The sequence below is a fragment of the Pseudophryne corroboree genome, chromosome 1 (genome assembly GCF_028390025.1).
Source record: "Pseudophryne corroboree isolate aPseCor3 chromosome 1, aPseCor3.hap2, whole genome shotgun sequence".
NCBI lineage: Eukaryota > Metazoa > Chordata > Amphibia > Anura > Myobatrachidae > Pseudophryne > Pseudophryne corroboree.
Window position 1 is genome coordinate 552,556,240 of NC_086444.1, and position 6,000 is coordinate 552,562,239.

The window sequence follows — 6,000 nt, forward strand, 5'->3', positions numbered from 1 at the left end:
AAGGGGGGGCACAAAGCGATTGTGGTGCATTTGATAGTGTATATTACTATTTAAAAGCTCTGTTGGGCTGTGGACATACTGTGTTCACAGGCAATACTGGTGCTGGGATTGTGAACTGGCTGCTCCTATCCTGTGTCCCTCTGACATATTTTACTGTGAGTCTGTCCCAAAATAAGTCCCAGTGTGTCTGTGAGTATGCTGTACACGTGTGAGGCATGTCTGAGGCAGGGAGTTCCTCCCTGGAGGAAGCCATTTTAGGGACACAGAGTTGTAATGTGGTGGTGCTACCGGCACACCAAGAGCATGCATGGGTGAAAGAGATACGTGACGGTATGCATCTGATTAACCATAGATTAGATAAGTCTGAATCTAAGGCTGCATGCTGGAGAAAATCTGTGGAAGACGTGATTTTTCAGGCTGCTGTTATTCCTTATGCGGGCGGCCCCTCTGGGTCACATAAGAGACCATTTGCAAATGTTGTGAACACTGATACCGACACGGATTCTGATTCTTGTGTCGACGATAGTGTATCCAGAGAGATAGATCATAAAAGTATACAATATATGATTGTGGCTATAAGGGATGTGTTGGAGGTTACAGAAACTACTCCTGTACCTCAGGAGAAGGCTTATTTATGTAAGGAAAAGAAATCCAAAGTCACGTTCCCTCCTTCACACAAACTAAATGCTCTGTTTGAAGGGATGTGGGTGAATCCTGATAAAAAAAATTGTATTCCCAAAAGGAGTCACATAGCTTACCCTTTCCCGGCTGAGGACAGAAAAAATGGGAGTCACCCCCTGTGTTAGACAGTGCACTTTCCAGGTTGACAAAGAAGGTCATTCTCCCTGCTCCTGGCACGGCTTCTCTTAAAGAGCCGGCAGACCGCAAAATGGAAACGACATTGAAATCCATTTATGTTACCAATGGTTCACTGCTCAGGCCCACTATTGCCTGCGCATCGGTGAGTCGCGCTATTGAAAAATGGTCAGAAAGCGTGTCATCAGAATTGACATGATTGATAAAGATGAGATACTCCTTAAGTTAGGGAATATCAAGGACGCTGCCGCCTACATGCTGGAAGCAATGAAGGATATTGGACTCGAGTTCACAAGCCGCTATCATGGCAGTATCGGCTAGGCAGCCGTTGTGGATTCGCCAGTGGAATGCGGATGCAGATTCCAAAAGAAACATGGAGGCTCTCCCATATAAAGGTGAGGCCTTATTTGGTGATGGCCTGGATGCGCTAGTCTCGGCGGCTACCGCAGGTAAGTCGACGTTTTTGCTAGAGATGAGCGGGTTCGGTTCCTCGGAATCCAAACCCGCCCGAACTTCATGTTTTTTTACACGGGTCCGAGCGACTCGGATCTTCCCGCCTTGCTCGGTTAACCCGAGCGCGCCCGAACGTCATCATGACGCTGTCGGATTCTCGCGAGGCTCGGATTCTATCGCGAGACTCGGATTCTATATAAGGAGCCGCGCGTCGCCGCCATTTTCACACGTGCATTGAGATTGATAGGGAGAGGACGTGGCTGGCGTCCTCTCCATTTAGATTAGAAGAGAGAGAGTGAGATTGAGACAGAGACACTTGATTTACTGGAGCTTAGGAGTACTAGAGAGTGCAGAGTTTACTAGTGACTGACCACTGACCAGTGACCACCAGTGCAGTTTTATTTAATATAATCCATTCTCTGCCTGAAAAAAACGATACACAGTGACTCAGTCACATACCATATCTGTGCTCAGCCCAGTGTGCTGCATCATCTATGTATAATATCTGACTGTGCTCACACAGCTTAATTGTGGGGGAGACTGGGGAGCAGTTATAGGTTATAGCAGGAGCCAGGAGTACATACATATTATTAAAATTAAACAGTGCACACTTTTGCTGCAGGCAGGAGTGCCACTGCCAGTGTGACTGACCAGTGACCTGACCACACTGACCACCAGTATAGTATACTATATTGTGATTGCCTGAAAAAGTTAAACACTCGTCGTGTGACTTGTGTGGTGTTTTTTTTTTTATTCTATAAAAAACTCATTCTGCTGACAGACAGTGTCCAGCAGGTCCGTCATTATATAATATACACCTGTCCGGCTGCAGTAGTGATATATATATATTTTTTATATCATTATTTATCATCCAGTCGCAGCAGACACAGTACGGTAGTTCACGGCTGTAGCTACCTCTGTGTCGGCACTCGGCAGTCCATCCATAATTGTATACCACCTACCCGTGGTTTTTTTTTTCTTTCTTCTTTATACATACTACATCTCATTATCATCCAGTCTATATTAGCAGCAGACACAGTACAGTACGGTAGTCCACGGCTGTAGCTACCTCTGTGTCGGCACTCGGCAGTCCATCCATAATTGTATACCACCTACCCGTGTTTTTTTTTTCTTTCTTCTTTATACATACTACATCTCATTATCATCCAGTCTATATTAGCAGCAGACACAGTACAGTACGGTAGTCCACGGCTGTAGCTACCTCTGTGTCGGCACTCGGCAGTCCGTCCATAATTGTATACCACCTACCCGTGGTTTTTTTTTCTTTCTTCTTTATACATACATACTACATCTCATTATCAACCAGTCTATATTAGCAGCAGACACAGTACAGTACGGTAGTCCATGGCTGTAGCTACCTCTGTGTCGGCACTCGGCAGTCCATCCATAATTGCATACCACCTACCCGTGGTTTTTTTTTCTTTCTTCTTTATACATACTACATCTCATTATCATCCAGTCTATATTAGCAGCAGACACAGTACAGTACGGTAGTCCACGGCTGTAGCTACCTCTGTGTCGGCACTCGGCAGTCCGTCCATAATTGTATACCACCTACCCGTGGTTTTTTTTTCTTTCTTCTTTATACATACATACTACATCTCATTATCATCCAGTCTATATTAGCAGCAGACACAGTACCGTACGGTAGTCCACGGCTGTAGCTACCTCTGTGTCGGCACTTGGCAGTCCATCCATAATTGTATACCACCTACCCGTGGTTTTTTTTTCTTTCTTCTTTATACATACTACATCTCATTATCAACCAGTCTATATTAGCAGCAGACACAGTACAGTACGGTAGTCCACGGCTGTAGCTACCTCTGTGTCGGCACTCGGCAGTCCATCCATAATTGTATACCACCTACCCGTGTTTTTTTTTTCTTTCTTATTTATACATACATACTACATCTCATTATCATCCAGTCTATATTAGCAGCAGACACAGTACAGTACGGTAGTCCATGGCTGTAGCTACCTCTGTGTCGGCACTCGGCAGTCCATCCATAATTGTATACCACCTACCCGTGGTTTTTTTTTTTCTTTCTTCTTTATACATACTACATCTCATTATCATCCAGTCTATATTAGCAGCAGACATAGTACAGTACGGTAGTCCACGGCTGTAGCTACCTCTGTGTCGGCACTCGGCAGTCCATCCATAATTGTATACCACCTACCCGTGGTTTTTTTTTCTTTCTTCTTTATACATACATACTACATCTCATTATCAACCAGTCTATATTAGCAGCAGACACAGTACAGTACGGTAGTCCACGGCTGTAGCTACCTCTGTGTCGGCACTCGGCAGTCCGTCCATAATTGTATACCACCTACCCGTGGTTTTTTTTTCTTTCTTCTTTATACATACATACTACATCTCATTATCATCCAGTCTATATTAGCAGCAGACACAGTACAGTACGGTAGTCCACGGCTGTAGCTACCTCTGTGTCGGCACTTGGCAGTCCATCCATAATTGTATACCACCTACCTGTGGTTTTTTTTTCTTTCTTCTTTATACATACTACATCTCATTATCAACCAGTCTATATTAGCAGCAGACACAGTACAGTACGGTAGTCCACGGCTGTAGCTACCTCTGTGTCGGCACTCGGCAGTCCATCCATAATTGTATACCACCTACCCGTGGTTTTTTTTTCTTTCTTCTTTATACATACATACTACATCTCATTATCATCCAGTCTATATTAGCAGCAGACACAGTACAGTACGGTAGTCCACGGCTGTATCTACCTCTGTGTCGGCACTCGGCAGTCCATTCATAATTGTATACTAGTATCCATCCATCTCCATTGTTTACCTGAGGTGCCTTTTAGTTGTGCCTATTAAAATATGGAGAACAAAAATGTTGAGGTTCCAAAATTAGGGAAAGATCAAGATCCACTTCCACCTCGTGCTGAAGCTGCTGCCACTAGTCATGGCCGAGACGATGAAATGCCAGCAACGTCGTCTGCCAAGGCCGATGCCCAATGTCATAGTACAGAGCATGTCAAATCCAAAACACCAAATATCAGTAAAAAAAAGGATTCCAAAACCTAAAATAAAATTGTCGGAGGAGAAGCGTAAACTTGCCAATATGCCATTTACCACACGGAGTGGCAAGGAACGGCTGAGGCCCTGGCCTATGTTCATGGCTAGTGGTTCAGCTTCACATGAGGATGGAGGCACTCAGCCTCTCGCTAGAAAAATGAAAAGACTCAAGCTGGCAAAAGCAGTAGCACCGCAAAGAACTGTGCGTTCTTCGAAATCCCAAATCCACAAGGAGAGTCCAATTGTGTCGGTTGCGATGCCTGACCTTCCCAACACTGGACGTGAAGAGCATGCGCCTTCCACCATTTGCACGCCCCCTGCAAGTGCTGGAAGGAGCACCCGCAGTCCAGTTCCTGATAGTCAGATTGAAGATGTCAGTGTTGAAGTACACCAGGATGAGGAGGATATGGGTGTTGCTGGCGCTGGGGAGGAAATTGACCAGGAGGATTCTGATGGTGAGGTGGTTTGTTTAAGTCAGGCACCCGGGGAGACACCTGTTGTCCGTGGGAGGAATATGGCCGTTGACATGCCTGGTGAAAATACCAAAAAAATCAGCTCTTCGGTGTGGAACTATTTCAACAGAAATGCGGACAACAGGTGTCAAGCCGTGTGTTCCCTTTGTCAAGCTGTAATAAGTAGGGGTAAGGACGTTAACCACCTCGGAACATCCTCCCTTATACGTCACCTGCAGCGCATTCATAATAAGTCAGTGACAAGTTCAAAAACTTTGGGTGACAGCGGAAGCAGTCCACTGACCAGTAAATCCCTTCCTCTTGTAACCAAGCTCACGCAAACCACCCCACCAACTCCCTCAGTGTCAATTTCCTCCTTCCCCAGGAATGCCAATAGTCCTGCAGGCCATGTCACTGGCAATTCTGACGAGTCCTCTCCTGCCTGGGATTCCTCCGATGCATCCTTGCGTGTAACGCCTACTGCTGCTGGCGCTGCTGTTGTTGCTGCTGGGAGTCGATGGTCATCCCAGAGGGGAAGTCGTAAGCCCACTTGTACTACTTCCAGTAAGCAATTGACTGTTCAACAGTCCTTTGCGAGGAAGATGAAATATCACAGCAGTCATCCTGCTGCAAAGCGGATAACTGAGGCCTTGACAACTATGTTGGTGTTAGACGTGCGTCCGGTATCCGCCGTTAGTTCACAGGGAACTAGACAATTTATTGAGGTAGTGTGCCCCCGTTACCAAATACCATCTAGGTTCCACTTCTCTAGGCAGGCGATACCAAAAATGTACACGGACCTCAGAAAAAGACTCACCAGTGTCCTAAAAAATGCAGCTGGACCCAATGTCCACTTAACCACGGACATGTGGACAAGTGGAGCAGGGCAGGGTCAGGACTATATGACTGTGACAGCCCACTGGGTAGATGTATGGACTCCCGCCGCAAGAACAGCAGCGGCGGCACCAGTAGCAGCATCTCGCAAACGCCAACTCTTTCCTAGGCAGGCTACGCTTTGTATCACCGCTTTCCAGAATACGCACACAGCTGAAAACCTCTTACGGCAACTGAGGAAGATCATCGCGGAATGGCTTACCCCAATTGGACTCTCCTGTGGATTTGTGGCATCGGACAACGCCAGCAATATTGTGTGTGCATTAAATATGGGCAAATTCCAGCACGTCCCATGTTTTGCACATACCTT